Source organism: Balaenoptera borealis (assembly GCF_965194805.1).
Source record: "Balaenoptera borealis genome assembly, chromosome: 10".
NCBI lineage: Eukaryota > Metazoa > Chordata > Mammalia > Artiodactyla > Balaenopteridae > Balaenoptera > Balaenoptera borealis.
In genome coordinates this window covers 74,870,795-74,888,601 of record NC_138874.1, presented here as the reverse complement: position 1 = coordinate 74,888,601, position 17,807 = coordinate 74,870,795, and positions in this window count along the sequence as shown.

Genomic DNA, 17,807 nt, shown 5'->3' with positions numbered 1-17,807 from the left:
TATTTTATGGCCCTCCTTTGATTTCTTGAAATTTATTTATATGTGTATAAATATTCTTGCTGCTACTGGAATTTGCAGAAATTTCAGGGTATATTGTAAAACCTGGGTTATGGCCCACATCACATTGTAGCAATCAATGATACATTCAAGATTAAAGTCAAATCTCAGGAAAGCCACATATTTTAAATACTCAATGATGTGAAATTGTATTGATTTGGTCCCAAGAGCTTATTTCTGAAGAAAGTGAATTTATTTTCTTTATGATAGGTTCTAGGAGTATTTGGTAAATCAAAATATTTCATTTCTATCAGTTGAGAAAATGGTTTCTTATATTTTGCTATTCCTAGCACATCATTTGTTTCCTCACACCAAGATAAGAAAGGTTGCAGCATGTGTTTATTTTGTTTTTGAGCATAATGGTTAATGGCTTTTTCTGCTCTCAGAATTTTTTAAGCCATTAATTTTATCTGAGCCCTTTTTGCATTCCATACCTGCCTGCATACTAACTATGTAAATTTCTCTTACAACCACATCTCCTTACTAGCCCAAATCAGTTCATTCCTCCCCTATCACACTTATTCAGGCTCAGTGCCCTCTTCTATTACCTCAGTGACAAGTTGACATAATACAGTGCTTTACTTCTATCATTTATTTCTCATGGTAAAGAAATGACACAGTGGATTTAGATCCTCATTTTAGCCATCAGTTAATCATGGGTATGTAGGCTCTAAAATAGTTCAGAGGTATTTATTGTTCAGCTTCTGTTGCATGCGTGGATTCCATTAACAGAATGAATTCACAAGTATTCAGGTAAGATATATCCGGTACAAACTTAATTCTTTTCTGTTCAATTACATTGTATCTCAACTATAAAAGTTGATTAGGATTAAGTCAATACTTTCACAACAAAACTGCCTCTATAAATAGATGTGATATGATTACTAGGGTTGAAAGTATTATAATAGAAAAGAAGCTATAGCACTCTGCACTGTTCTCAAAAATTTATACATACCAATCCTATATTTCAACATGTAACTCACATATTTTATCTAACCTCTGTTGTCCAGATTTTATAAAGCAGCAACTAGAGACTATCCTTTTCCCAGTTTTTCCCAGGGGATCTTGGGTCCTCATTCAAAAAGTACTTTGACTTTCGTAGTATAGAGTGAAGACTGAATAAATACCTATGCCTCTCTACCAAGATTCCACTAAAATGAGAATAAAGACATAAATATTGTATAAATCTTCAATTAAGAAGAGAACGAATGGAAGCCAAGCATCAATAAGCAAGATTTCAATAAATTTCTCATGGGCAGAAAGAAGAATAATGGTAACCAATACAGTAGATCAGAGAAATGCTTACCCTAGAGTATGTGAAGAATAGGATATAATCAAGAAAGAGCAAGTCACTGTGGCAAAAACTCAGTCTCTTGGTGCTCAGCCAGACACTAAGGAGAGTAAGAATGAAACCTGGGGCTGCAAATATTGGGATTAACTTAATGACCATATATCATAGATCTGAAAGAATGTATATATATACTTGTCCTCTAGAATTTCTGCATGCCTGGGGTGGGGGCGGGTAAGAAGAACTACAAAGGCTTCTAATTTTGGCATTTGGTATTCCTCATCAGTAGCGAAGCTCACTCAGTGAAAAGCCCCATGCTGAACTCAGAGTTGTCAAACACATTTTTTTGCCTCTTGAAAAGAAGAAAAAAATTGTATCAATAGAACTATATGTTCAGTTGAACTATATGTTCAATCCATAAAGCAAGAATTGGGTATTATGAAAAAAAAAAAAAAAAACATGGAAGAAATCCTCCAGAATTAAAAATAAATGGCTGAAAAGATATTTTATTAGATTTTTTGAAAAATAATTTTGACAAACCTTTGAAAATCATGAGAAGGAGAAATATGAGTGAAAGATCAATTCAAAGGGTCCAGTGTAATCTTAATAAATGTTTTATTTTAAAAAACAGAGCAAATAGAAGGAAAAATCAAAACAAAAATACATAAGAATTACAAAAACTAAAGTGCATGAGTGTTCAGAATAAACGTGCCCATCAATTTTCCATGACAAAAAAATTCATGAAATTGCAGACTATTAAATATTATAAAAAAGAAGACCCTAAATTCTTCCAAAGAACAAAGCAGGAACCCTTGCCTTGAGTAATGGTTGACTAAACTTATGTGGAGCAAACTTTTTATAAAAATAACCAAAGTAGTCTGAATAAATAAATTAAAATATACATATATTGTAAGACCTAAATGGATAGTAAGGAGTTAGACTGAATTTTAAAATAAATAAATCATAACAAAATGGCAGATGACCAACAAAAATAGGTGAAACATGAAGAGACATTTTACAAAAGAAGAACTCCAAATGGCAGTGCACATATGAAAAGTACTTCACTATATAAGTAATCAGGGAATTTAATATTATTATATGTCTGGTGATTTTAAAATATGCCTGCAAATTCTTTTATATTCCTGCCCCTCAGTGGTAGGGATTTATAACTCTACTCTTCAATCTGGCCTGGTTTGTGACTGCTGAAATAGAGTATGGCAAAAGTGATGCTGTGTTTTCCAAGGGTAGATAATAAAATGCCAGGAAGTTTCCACTTTGTTTGCTGGAACACTGGTTCTCAGAGCCTTTAACCTCCATAAAGAAGTTGGACTGCCCTGATACTGCCATGCCGTGTGGAATTCCAAAACACATTCAGGAGAGACTACTTATATAGGTGCTTTGGCCAAGTCCCAACTGAGCCCAACATTTGTGTCATTTCAGCACAGATGCCTTACATGTAAGTGAAGAGGCTAACATATGATCCCAGCCCTAAGCTGGTCAACCTGCTCTGCGCTGGTTGAATCTTTTCAGCTGAGTCTCCAGACATCATGGAGCAGAGACAAGACATCCCCTCTGTGCTCTGTCTAAATTCTTGAGCCACAGAGCCTTGAGCATAATAAAATACTTATTGCCTTATGATGCTAAACTTCGGGGTGATTTGTTTTGCACTAATAAATAGAACAGAATTTGGTGCCGGAAGCAACTTGCTGCCAAAACAAAACTTAAAATATGTAGTGTTGATTGTTGGACCAGGTATTGCTGGAAGCATATTGGACCTTATGGAGGCTATTTGTAAGGGTTTGAGGAAAGTGGGAAATGACTATTGAATTTAGTGGAAAAGGGGACTCATTAAGTAGTGGAGGGCGTTGTCACTTGTGATGTAGAAAGTAAGAAAAGTACCTAATAAATTTGTTCACTGAGCTATTTCTGAGCACAATGTTGATGATGCCATAAGGCTTATTCTGTTTTTCCTATAACAGCATAAAAGAAGAGAGAAATTAACTAATGAACAAAAGTTCATATTTTAAGTAGAATTTAGAGAAAATATATAAAGCACTCAGAATGGTCAGCCATTAAAGAGTTCTCAAAGTAAGAAAGGGCATTAGGATTCTTAATTGGCATTAATGAGAGGATTAAAGACTACATAGAGCTCACCAGTTGATTATAATTAATTTACTGAGTGGTAATCATTAATGTTAATACTCTGTTTCACATGATACTATATCTGGTTTTACCTACTATTTAAAAAAAAAAATTCTTATGTTTCTTTTATACTTAGAAAATTGTTTCCCATGTAGAAAGCTGAAAACTATTATGCTTATTTTCTTTTTGATTTTAAGGTGTTCTAACATTCATTTGTTACTCCATGTAGAATTAATTTTGGATTGAACTCTGATTTGGAATTTATTTTCTTCTAGTCATAATATTTTATTCTCTTGCATCTTTGATTATTGCTCTTGTTCCATTTTCATATATAGAACTTATCTGGAGATGGGGGTCTCTTTTCTATTGTCTATATCCATGATTTTCAGTCTCATTTTTATATCTTTATTACTTCCTGTTAAACATTATAGAGCTTTTTTAGATTATCCTCTATTCTTTTCAATTTATTTTCTGTACTGATCATTATCCCGTTTTCTTCCTAAAGAAATTGCCTGATTTAGTTACGTTAATGGGTTTTATATTACTTTATTTTTTTACTCAGTTCCTTATCATCCCTTCTCTTCAGCCTGTTTTGAAATCACAAATAAGATGCTTTCTAAAATTTACTGTTTCCTATATTTCATTATTTCTAGACTATGAATTCTGTCTTTATTTTGAATGCTACACTAGATAGTTAAATAAACAGAGATTATAACCTAGCTGCCTTAAAAGAACCAGACAAGCAAGGAGTCAGGAGCATCAGTATTAGTAGCTATGGGATTATTTCCAGAAGTCCAGTAATGACGAAAATGGAAAACAATACCTTTTTGTACTTTGATATGTTGAACATAAAGCAAAACAGTGAGGTATGCAAACTTTGGATAATTTTGGTATCAAATGGGAAATTATTTTCTGATTAAAAAAGTTGGTTAGTGGATCAACGTCAATTTGAAAAGAGTAAAATAGGAATAATAAATGATTATGTTGATAGCCTACTTTGTGTGAGCTAGACAAAGGAGATAGAATTGTGAACAAGATGTGTTCTTTGACTTCAAGGTTCATACTCCCTTTTTGGAGAAAATAGTCAATTAAATCAGCAAGTACAATGCAGAATAATAAATAGCACCAAAATGATAATAACAGGATACTTAGGGGCCATATGTGACAGACATTTAGTGCCATTTAAGTAGCATTAGGAAAGATGTGAGCTCTGAGAGATATAGCATTCTGTCAATAGTGATAGAATAGTCAACACCTTTATGACTGACTTTGATGAAAACGCAAAAACATGCCTATCAAATCTATGAGTAACTCAAAATTGAAAAATTCACATTTTGTTAAATATAATTAACACTTCAGTATGACATCACTACTTTAAAATAGATGGTCAAACACAAAATGAATTTGAACAGACAAAAATCAAAGAACTACATTCATATTTAAGAAAACTAAAATAATTTAAAATTGGACAGTGAAAATTTTGTTTAACAAGTAGAAACAGCGGAAGATGACAAAGAAGAAGAAGAAGAAGAGGAAAAGAAAGAGGAGGAGGACATTTGGTGACAAACAGGAACATGCAGATAACTATCATATATTGAATACTCAACCTCAATCAAGGTACTATATTAGGCATTTTTACTCATGCTATCTTTAATCTTCATATTAACACAAATGGTGCATATTCTTAATCAACATTTTATAGAATTAATTTCTGCATGGCCATCGTACTGATGGCGGTGAACCCAGTATTTGAATCCAAAACTAATATTGAGGGTTCTAAATTGGTAGTACTGGTTTAGATGAAATTTATTATAATAAATATTTAATTTATAGTAAATTAAATATTTATTTTATAGTTTGGTTACATTTTAACTGTATAAATTGTATAAGGTGAAAGATATTGTAAGGAAAATGTTTATGTGTATTAATGCAATATGCTTAATTAATTAATATAAAATATTATGACATTCATTAAGTAATATTTATCACAATCCAAATGGTATTGAGAAAAGCTGTCAAAATACAGAGAACAAGGCTGCCTATTACTAACGGATGAGTAAGCCAATGTACTTCAACTCGCAACAACTCAAGGAAAGGGCTAGGAGATGATTAAGAGCCTCTTGTGCACTGGAGAAAGCAAGTGATCAAAAGGGACACTAATGTGTCTATAAAAGGAACTGTGGAGGACTTTCCTGTGGGTAACTTGTTAGGTACACTTCAAGAATGTTTCTCATTTAAGAATAGTGTCAATACGTCAAGTGCTCAATGAGCCCAAATCCTACTGATTGGAATCACTGCATAAAAATATCCTTTGCTGAGAAATAGGGGTGCTCATTCTCATGATGGCTTTTATCAGTTGGCTTTGATGCTACCAATTTCGCAGGCTTTAAGCTTGATTGTTTTTCCTGCCCCTTACTGGGACAAAGTGAGCTGACAGGGAATGAGACAACGGAGTGTTTGAAAGAAGCAAAAGGAGTAAACCCTGAGAAAATGAGCCTTGGGAGTGAAAATTGTTTTTGAACATTAGGACTGAGTGTAGCATATGCATTTTTCTTCCTCCAGAAGGTTGAGCCAGATACAATGTGCAAGATTTAAACTAAGATGGGAAATAATTTTTGAATAATTGTAGGAGTTCAGTGATAGAAATGCTGCATTGAGAATTATGTTTTATCCATCACTGATGGAATTAAATTAAATTAAATGGTGCTTGGTCAGGAGTGCTTTGTAGAAAATTTCTCCCTAGAGAAAAGCATATATCAAACGATGTTAAAGTCCCTCTCAGCATTAAACTCTTTGATACTAACCATTATGAAAAAAGCAATAAATGGTTAAACAAATAATAATTAGATATTCAACAATGTGGATAGATAGAAAATTACCATTTAGTTAAATATGCTCTCTAATGAAATCCCTTTTTTTATACAAATATATTGCCAAGGGACCTTGTAACATTATTTGTAACAAAGATACAGATCCTCCTTTAGTTACGATTCAGTAGAGAACTATTAAGTAGAAAGAACTGAAGAGTGTATGTGTCTGTAACTATAGGGATAATTGAGGAAAAGAAAGGATCAATATACAAGATGAATCAAATTACCAATCACCTCAGGAAAATATGCACAGGCAACAAAATTAATGGTTATTTATTAATAATTGCATTAAACAATTATTCTAGAGGTATATTCCAACTTTAGTGTATAAAATTAATTTAATATGGTCCCAACTCCCACTTCACAAAACATCTTTAACTTCTCTATATGAATCATATGGTTTCTATTAAATCTGTGTCTATTGTTGTTTATCATTCCAATAAATTGGGACTTGTGATGGGATTATGAGTAGGTAGGGAATTCAGAATTAACTTGAGGCAAACTTAGTCATGATTATCAATGATGTTAAGTTCAAAAACTGAAATACATGATATGTTCAAAACAAATTCAAATTATAAGCTGTCTCTCTCTGGGAGCGCTGAAACAGTGGTTAAAACTACTATTTCAAATTCACTTAATAAGCAATTTATTTAACACCATTTCTTTAATTTTACTAGGATATACATTCATGTGTAAAAGTATATAGTAAAAAAAATAATCCTTCAGTGTTATTGGATTGTTGTGAAAGATGTCTTAACGTATATACTTAGAAATATAGAAAATAAATTTGAGTTTTTTCAATTAAAATACTTTTGTGATAAGTGGAATTCTAAAATGACTTACAGTGACCTAGTCCCTTATATATTCCCCTCTCCTTGAGGGTGGGCAGAATATGTGAATATGATTGAATATCATTCATATGATCATTTTATATTATAGGGTGATGGTTTGCAGATGTAATTAAGATTCCTGATCAGTTTGACTTTGAGTTAATTAAAAGAGAGAACATCCTGGGTGGGCCCCGCCTAATCAGGTGACACTCCCCTGCTGGCCTGGAAGAAGTGAATTGCCATATTGTGAACTGCCTATGAAAGCCACATGGCAAGGAAATCTGGGTGGCTTCTAGAAATTGAGAGCTGACAACCAGAAAGAGAATAGAACCCTTGGTCATATTCCATAAGGAAATGAAATCTGCCAACACCAGTGAGTTTGAATGAGGACCTTGAGTCTCAGACAAAATTGTAGCCCCAGCCAATACATTGATTTTAGGCTTGTGAGACCCTGAGAATTTCATAACTATAATTTGAATTCTTTATCTTCTTAAAACTCTATTTTTTGGAGAGTAACTCTTTATATTTACTACTCTATTACTTGACTTATCAGTTATGAAGAAATCTTTTGATTCTTAACCATTAAAGATGAGAAAATCAGCCTTGCCACACAATCTTCCAACTTTCCCTTTGGCCTTTCAAAATAGGTGGTCAATGTCTTTTCTATGATAAGAGTTTATTTTTTTTATATAGCTCTCACATTTGTTTTGGTCTTAGTTCTACCATCAAACATATTCATGGCTCACTCCTAATCCTTTAACTGTACATTTTCTAGTCATCTTTCAGTTAGGTGAATCTCTTCCAACAGATTATTTAAGAAGGACATGTGGTAATAATATTCTCAGTGTTATTACACATAGTAAAATATTATTGACTTATTTGAAAAAGAGTTGGGTGTGTATAAACTTGTTGGCCTCAGTTTCTTTCCTTGATGATTTCATAGGTATCATTTTGACTGTTTTCCGGTGTTGAATGTTGCCTTGTATAAATCTGAGACCCCGTGTAAATAACTTGGTGTTTTTACACGTGCAAAAACAATTATTTATCTTTTGAAGTTTAATAACTTTATTGGCTTATGTTCTGTTTTGATAATTCCTGAGGTATATTGTGCTCTTGCAACATGTACATTTAGGTGTTCTTTTAATTCAGTAGCTTATTTCTTGGCTTACATCTTTCTTTTAGTTATTTAAGTTTTCTTTCATATTTTAGTTTTAAAGGACTCTACTATTTATATATTGAATTTTACTTGTCTCATTTATGTCTGTCATTTTCTCTATCACAATTTCAATGTTTGTTAAGTTTGATTTCCTTTTGCTCATTTTTTTACAATTTATATATTCTCCTACGTTCCCTCCCAAACTAGTTGCAGTTTTTCTCTGTGGTCATTCTATATACAGGTGGCTCTCTGTATCTGCAGATTCCACATCCACAGACTCAACAACCACAGATTTAAAATATTTGAAAAAAATTTCTGGAAAGTTCCAAAAAGCATACTTGAATTTGCCACACATTGGCAACGATTTTTATAACATTTACATTGCATTTACAACTATTTACATTGCATTTACATTGTATTAGGTATTACAGGTAATCTAGAAGTAATTTAAAGTATAAAGGGGGATGTAGGTAGGTTATATGCAAATACTATGCCATTTTATATAAAGGACTTGAGCATCTGAGATTTTGTATCTGAGGTGTTCCTAGAACCAGTCCTCCCCCCCAGTATTTCTTCAATTTCATGATTTTTTTTGTTGTTGTTTCCCTTTTTTTCCTGTCAACTACTATTTTAACTTCTGTTTTCTCCTTGTTTCTTCTTAGAGCTATTAAATGTCGAATTTGCAAATAGAGTGGATTAATATACACTTAAAAGAGTGGAATCTATCACTAAATGCTGTTTTTGTGAACAGGGGAAATTTGAGAAAAATTATTTTTACTGAAACAATATTTTGTCATGTGTTCTTTGTCTTATATTTTTTCCTGATAATCTGTCGTCCTTCTATATTTGTATATAGATCTTCTGCTGATTACTTTAAAAATTTTCAAATTAGAAAGAGTTGACTTTTTTTGTAAACCAGTTATTTTGATTACCTTTTACTATAATATAATTTTAAACTTTTAAAGTGAGTGTCAAAAAGTTTCTGTGCCATTTTCAACAGAGAAAAACATTCTTTTATATTTTATTCTTGGAGTACCCGCTTAGAGATTTTTAAAACATAAAATCAGTGCAAAATTGGTATTATATAATTTCAGCCCTTTGACAGCTAAGAATGCCTTTCATTGATTTCACATGTAATTAGGAAATAAGATGCATATAAAATTCTCAGTTAACTTTCCCCAAATTATAATAGGTTTTTCTCCGCTCTTTCTTGACATTTAATCTGACTATTCATTTTTGTCAGTCTGAGCTTTTGATGTTACTGAGAGTTTTCTTTTTTCTCATTGTCAGTGTTATTTGGTGTGAACTTGTTTTACTTGCATGAGAAGTTGCTAAACAGATGCTATTTAGTTGCCCATCATGATTAATTTATTTAATGCATAAATTTCATTGATTCAACATCTTTAAAGATTTTATTTAATTTTCATTTTTTGTTAAAGAACTGCTTCTTCAAAATACTTGCCACTAAAATAATTTAAGATTTATTATGGCCAATTTCTCCCAAATTGATGGTACTAATTTAAAATAGCCATGAGTAATTAGGGTAGCTGTCCTGTAACACCCGTATCAGCGTTATGTATTATTGGTAGTATTTATTTTAACGTCTAATAAATTGCATGAATTTGAATTTTTCCAGTTATTAATGAGCCTCTTTTTCTTAGAGTTCGGTGAGTAAAAAGTAGCATAAGCTCTGGAGTCTGACAGAAGTGGGGTTGAATCTTGGCTTGGTCGTATATTAACTCTGTGACCTTGGACATGATCACTCTAGTCTTGAAATTCAGTATTAGATATATGGGAAATATCACATCTATTTCGTAGGGTTATTAGGATTACAACATAATGCTGGTAAATAATGTGCATAGCAAAGTTTAGTTACATATTTTGATCTCAGAGGATGATTGTTATTTTAGTTATTTTTATTTTTATATTATTACAGTTATTACTATTATTATTCATGCCATCCCTTATTTGTCTTCTTTCTCTTGGGAAATAGTATGTTCCTTACTCTATGTATCTACTGGGCTCTCATGTTGGGTTTCTTTTTACTGATTTCTACAATTATTATCAGAATGTTAACATTTTCATATTTGCAACATATGTTTGTTCTAATTGTTTTCCTTTTGGCTAAGTTCTCTGTACCACATTTTAACTTTGTATGTAAGCTATTGGGCTGATGTTTACCTTTTTCTCTTTTTTTATTACTTCAGGATCATATGCAAATTGACAAAAATCTCACCACCCAAATCTCCTGTAAAAACCTCAAATCAGTACATACATGGCAGGTCTTATAGTTTATCCCAAGTTCCTCACATTCTGTATTAACATTTCAACCCCTAAATATGTATGTATATACATATATATTTTTTCCCTATATTAAACTTTTGCTTTAGCTTCTGTATTAAAGAGTACCCAAACAAAAGTAGTTTCAACAAGATAGATATTTATTTTTTCATATGTAAAATTTAGGGGAAGGCAGCTCCGTTATCATCAAAAACTTGGACTCCTATCTACTTGCTCTCACATTCTCAATATGCTACTTTTATTTTGTGTTCCAATAAGACTGTTTCAACTTCTACCTTCAAATCGGCCTTCCAGTCAGAAGGGGGGGATAAATGGAAAGAAGAACATGGTTCTTTTCTTTAGAGGACATAATCTGGATATTGCACACATAACTTCTGAACATATTCCATTGGATACAGCTAGGTCACAGAGTCACCTATCTGTAAAGGAGGCTGAGAAAGTCTTTATGTAAGAGCCCATGTGCCCATTAAGAAGTATTTTTTTTTAAGTAAATATATGTAAAATGGAGACTCCTCATTGATCGTCAACTGCACACAAGCATTTTCTCTCACTACAGACCACTCATACCATATCCCTAATGGAGACAACCATAAATTCCATCAGTTATTATATATCACTCAAAGCCTAGGATTTGGGGAGAATGTGTCATTTGCTTCATTAGGTCAGGATATGGCCCTTCATGAATTGACCATCTAGAAATAAAAAGACAAGTTGCATCCTTTATGCTCATACATAGTAAATAATGATTGAGTCAGAACATGAAAACTGAGAAAAACTCATAATCCTAAAAGGAAGGAAGGCAAATATACAGGAGTCTTTGTGTATAGCAGTTATTAAATATTCTTGGGTAGGAACTGAGTATATTTTATGCTCTGACCATAGACCTTGATTTATACATGTGGCAGCTGCTGGCTTTCTCTCTGGGATAAACTCCCTTTCCCCACTGACCTCTGTGGTTGAGTTGCCAGATAAAAGACAGGGTGCTCAGTTGAATTTGAATTTCTGATTAAATTGGGAGATCTGCATTTTTAAATCGGGCAATACTGCTCTGTGGACCTGGCTTTAGCTTTTGGGCAGGCAATTATTATTATTTTTCTATTTCTCATAGTCACATGTAATATCATTTGAGAACAGGCCTTTATTGTAGACTGCAAACTTCTGTATATGGTTTTTCTGCTAGCATAAGTTTGGCAGCCTGTGAATTGATTTAGGAACTAAGTAATCACATAATTGGCAGGGGGTGGGGGCAATTGTTTTATTTGTAAAGACAAGCTCCTCAAATCTAAGTTGACTTCATGGTCAGTTTGCTTTAATCATTTCCATGTTCAAAGACTCAAGTCAAAGATCGCATTTAGACATAGTTTAGCCACTGGAAGGTCATTTTCTTTTATTTGTTGCCTATTCTTTTTCTCTCACTTTAATGTAGGTTAGCTTGAGGCCATCTGGAAAAAACAGGTTGATATGGGAAGGCAAAATGTTTTTTGTATAATTAGACAGTCTCCTGACTACCACTGAAGCTATGCTTCCTGTAAGCCCTCTCTCTAATTCTACATTACTGCTCTCTAAGCATTTATAAATTATGATACACACACTGGAATTTTGAATGTTGCATCTTTGCAACTCACCTTCTCTTTACCTAGAAGTCCTTCTGTAATCCTCCAGATTGTCACTTCATAATTAGCTAAAATGTCCCCTCTTCTGTAAAGCCCGATCTGAGTCCTCCAGAAAACATTAGGAAATATAAATATAGCATGTTAAAGTGTCGACTGTAGGCTGTGCAGCCTGGACTTTAATCCCATCTCTAACTCTTATGTAACCAATTTATAATCTCTATATCTCACTTTCCTTATCTATACAATGTGGTTAATACAGTAATACCTACTTCAGAGGGCTGAATTAGATGATCCAGGTAAGTTGCTTAACACAATGTACTGTGCAAATGTGTTGAATATTTTCAAGTATACATATGGTATTGTGGGCTATAGTCATCATGTTGCACATTAGATCCCCAGAATTTATTCATCTTATAACTGGAAGTCTGTATCCTTTCACCACCTTCACCCATTTTTTCAACCCCTGCCCCTGGCAACCTCCAATCTATACTCTAAGAGTTTGGGATTTTTAGATTCCACACATAAGTGAGATTATACAGTATTTGTCTTCCTCTGTTTTTCTTATTTCACTTAGCATAATGCCCTCAAGTTTCCATGTTACCACAAATGGCAGTATCTTCATCTTTTTTTTATCACTGAATAATATTCCATTTTATATATATATATATATATTCTCTATCCATTCGTCCATTGACAGACACTTAGGTTGTTTCCATGTCTATACAAATGGCCAACAGGTACATGAAAAGGAGCTCAGCATCACTAATTATCTGGGAAATGTAAATCAAAACCACAGTGAAATATCATCTCATGCCTGTTAGAATGGCTATTGGCAAATTGTCAAAAAGACAGACAGTAACAAGTACTGGAGAGGTTGTGGAGAAAGGGAACCCTCCTACACTGTTTGTGGGAATGTAAATTGATACAGCCACTATGGAGAACAGTGTGGGTTTTCCATAGTGGCTGTACCAATTAAAAATATTTTATATTTAATTAAAAATATTTTTTTAATTAAAAATATTTTATATTTTTAGTATTCATCATAACATATACTTTTTATACTCACCTTATTGTCTGTCTCCTTTACTAGATGGAAAGAAAGGGAGGGTTTTTTGTATTTTGTTCACTCTTTTATCTCAGGAGCCTAGAATTGTGCCTGGTGCTTAGTAGATGTTTAATAAGTATTTTCTGAATTAATGCATTTTTCCCATAGTAGTTGTATATACATACAGAATAATGTAAATGTTGTAAAGTGAAAAAAAAAAGGAAAACAGAGAAAAAGCCCTAACATACTACATATTTGTTCTTTATTTAAGCTGATGAAAATATTACCAGATCCCTTGGGCTTTATCCAGGATTGCCATGTGAACAATTTGAAAGTTTTAATTCTCCATTTCACACCACTGCATACACAACATATAACCGTCCAAATTAATATTTGCTGGGACTTGTACTTGAGGATAGCTGAGCATAGGTTTTCACTGTTCTTCCCTCCTGAGAAACAATTAACAGTGAGAGTTAAGTTTTACAAAGAAGGCTAAATAAAAAAAATTGTGTAGAGAAAAAGGAAAAATTTATTAGTATGTGAAAGCTTTTAGCCTTTTGGAAGACAGACAGTACATGGAAGCATGTTAAGCATGTTGATGAATCAGAGAAAGGAAGCCCCAGTGAAGGATCTCTGTGGAGTTGTACATGAGAGGAGAGGCTCATTCTTCTAGCAGACTCCTGGAGAGGCAAATGTAAGATTATGCATGGAAGGGAGGCCAAGAGTATAAGGATTGCTTAAAATATGTGTGGAACACCTATACCAATACACATCCTTCCACCACCAGATAAGGAGACTGACCAGTTGACCAGACACTTTGTTTTGCACCCAGACAAAAACAAAACAAAAACAAAAGCAAACTGTGGTTGTTTCTCTATAGAAATTAAACAAATTGAGAGGAATTAAGATTTCTTGGGCTTCCCTGGTGGCGCAGTGGTTGAGAGTCTGCCTGCCAATGCAGGGGACACGGGTTCGAGCCCTGGTCTGGGAGGATCCCGCGTGCCGCGGAGCAGCTGGGCTCGTGGGCCACAATTGCTGAGCCTGCGCGTCTGGAGCCTGTGCTCCGCAACAAGAGAGGCCGCGATGGTGAGAGGCCCGCGCACTGCGATGAAGGGTGGTCCCCACTTGCCACAACTAGAGAAAGCCCTCGCACAGAAACGAAGACCCAACACAGCCATAAATAAATAAATAAATATTAAAAAAAAAAAAAAAAGATTTCTTAAGGCCTGTATCAATGTGTTCTCTTGGAGGCTGCCCATCCTAATAGGCTTCTCTCTATACTCTTTCCCTAAAGAAGACAAGTTCCACTGACCAGTCAACCTGACAGGTGGACAGTACCTGTCTCATAACCAGAACTCTTTGTATTTCTACCTAGAGGGGAGATCTGTCAAGAGAACATAGCTACATCATGATTGCACAATATTTTTATTCTTCTTGCCAGCAAACTTTTATCACAATATTATTACATTGTCAGAATTAATGGTTTTCAATTTCTGTTGTTAATCAAAATTCACATGGATATTTTGTCTATATATAACTTAAAACAGTGCTGACTCTGGTCCTTGTTATGGTAGCTACTCTATTCCTAATCAGTCTATTGACGCATCTCTTGATCATTTGAATTTCATTCTTAAGTAATTTCCCACTTCCTTATCACCCAGGAGTGTTCACTGGTATTAATATTCTTTAGATTCTTCCATTAAATATGAGTGTGTCATTATTCCTTGAACTGTAGTGCCGATTCCATATTCTCAATAAGACTGTCGAAACATTTAGATTTCTTTTCCCTCATTTTTCTCCCCTGTTGGAGCCCTCTGTCCTCTAGATCCAATCTGGATCAATTACTCATTATTTGGATTAACGGATTCTTTGATTCTAAAATGTAATCAAGGAAAAGTTTAATCCAAATGCTGAGAGTAATGAAGGAAATTCACAGAATGATAAATGTTTAGGTTCTCTGGGAATTGATTGTTCAACTTAGTTTATTCACTTTGTTCTCTATTTACTAGTTTAATTCCCTTGTTTTTGGAGCATATCCTTAAATAACTGTATAAGAATAGATGCATAGTAAGTAAAAATTTCTGAGTACTTCCATGGCTGAAAACAACTATATTTGACCCTAACATTAATTGGAAATGCATTTCTATGTTGAAAATCACCTTTTTTCTTTTTCTTTTTCCTACAGGAAATCAGACAGGTCATTCCATTGTCTTTAAGCATCTTGTTTTGTTTACAAGAAATTTGGTATCGGTCTGATTTTCATCCCTTTATAGGTTACTTTTCCCTCTTATTTTGAAATTCTTTGATTCGGTCTTCTTTATTGTATATTTTGCCGGACATTGAGTGACCCAGCCAATCTCTCCATCTCTCATCCCTATCTGGAACATCTATGTGTCAGACATTAGGCAACCTTTTATACGTTTGTTACACTTTTTTCCTCATGTATCCATCTCTTTATCTACTCACAATAGTATAAATGTTATTAATTCAATTTTCAATTTTTAGCAACAATCTAGAGAAAGCACAGAGAAAGTGTGAATTAAAAGTACAAATGTACAATTAAAAGTACAAGTGACTAAAGATAAAATTGTGGAAGGCAATTTAAGAGGCATGTCTCTTCATCTTGTATAAAGAGATGTCAAGGCACCAGGTAAAATGGATGGAACAAGAAATAGAGACTTAAATGCATTATTTATCTCCATAATTGTTCAAAGAAGAAAAAATAACAATGAACTACCAAAAGCAGGGTAAGCATGTGAAAGGGAGACCAGGAGAATATAAGCAAACTGAATCATCATCTCATAACAAATTACAAAATCTGATGCCTGACTTTCATAGATTTAAAAAAATTAATTGAATAAGTATATTATTTTAGTATGTTAGATGCAACCATTATATTTCTCTAATGCTTAAAGTAATTAAAACCAGAAGTGATTAAAATTATTAAACTTGGGGTGGAAAGGGGGTTGGCTATTATAATAGGTAATATTGGTTTTCATCATAAACACTCCCTACCTCAACATTTTTATAATGTGAAATATAATTTTTTAAATTTAATTGGAAAAGTGTATATCCATTTTGAGTTGAATCAAAGTATTAAATTTCCTTTAAATATCAATAAAATAATTTTTATTAAAAAATAAATAATATTAAATGTTCTTATAGGTGAAACATATAATTAAAAATGCAAGACTATTCTAACAGTATATCTTAAAAAATAATCAGAATTTCACACAAATATGTACATACATGATTATTTGTTACAGCAGTACTTATAGTAAGATTCTTGGATACAAAAAATATCCAAGAGGGAGGGGATATGGGGATATGTGTATATGTATGGCTGATTCACTTTGTTATACAGCAGAAGCTAACACACCATTGTAGAGCAACTATGCTCCAATAAAAATGTTGAAAAAAAAATCTAACAATAAAGAAATGATGAAATATCTTCTAGAATATTATGATGGCGTTAAATATCATGCTTTTTAAGAGTACTTAAACACATGAAAAAATTAGCATTACTAACAAATATTTTAAAAGCTTAATATAAATTTATGTGTGCATTTAAAACTAACTGATAATTAAGAAAAGTTTATTCATATACAAAACTAAAAAGAATAATGCCAGGAGGTGGTGGGAATACGGTAATTTTCATTTTTATCTTTAGAGTTATATAAAACCATATATGTAATTATATATTTTATATAATAGAATATATTACATGTTATAAGTAATTATAATTTTATGTAATATACTTACATATATTAAAGATAATTATCATCTAGTCTTCATAATGAAAAAGTAATAAATGTTATAAACATACAGCACACAGTACATGGTGCCCAGGGCTCAGAATGGTATACCAAATTAGTCAGCTTTTCTCATCATCACACCAAGATGCCATTTTTTGCCAAATGCCTACCTCAATTTGATATGACTGAGTGGTTTATGAGCTCACTCTTTTCCAAGTAACTGATTAGTTTTCTTAGAAAACTCTCTGACTTTGTTAAATTTGAGGGTTTAAGTTGCAAAAGAGTTTGTGGCTTAGGCAAAGACTGTTCTCTAATCCTCCCCTACCAAGAGACAGTATTTGAATTAGATTCAGAGAAAGTTCTGAGGCATGTATAAAAATGAGCTCTTATTGAATTTGAAATATGAAAATAGATTTTCCCCACACATTTGTGTTGAGAAAAGGCTAAGATGAAATGGAGGGCTGCATTTAAGTACTGAATTGTTTACATATATATATATGAGGCTCTATCTAAGAAGAGCAAAACGTGTAAATGATATATATGTATAGAAACTTGAAAACAAACAATTTGTAAACTTGTTATTCTCCATTTTCTAGATTATTCTATAATTTCTATCTTTGATAGCCTAATATCAATCCCTGTACTTTTTTTAGTTTTTATTTTTATTTATGACTGTGTTGGTTCTTCGTTTCTGTGCGAGGGCTTTCTCTAGTTGTGGCGAGCGAGGGCCACTCTTCATCGCGGTGCGCG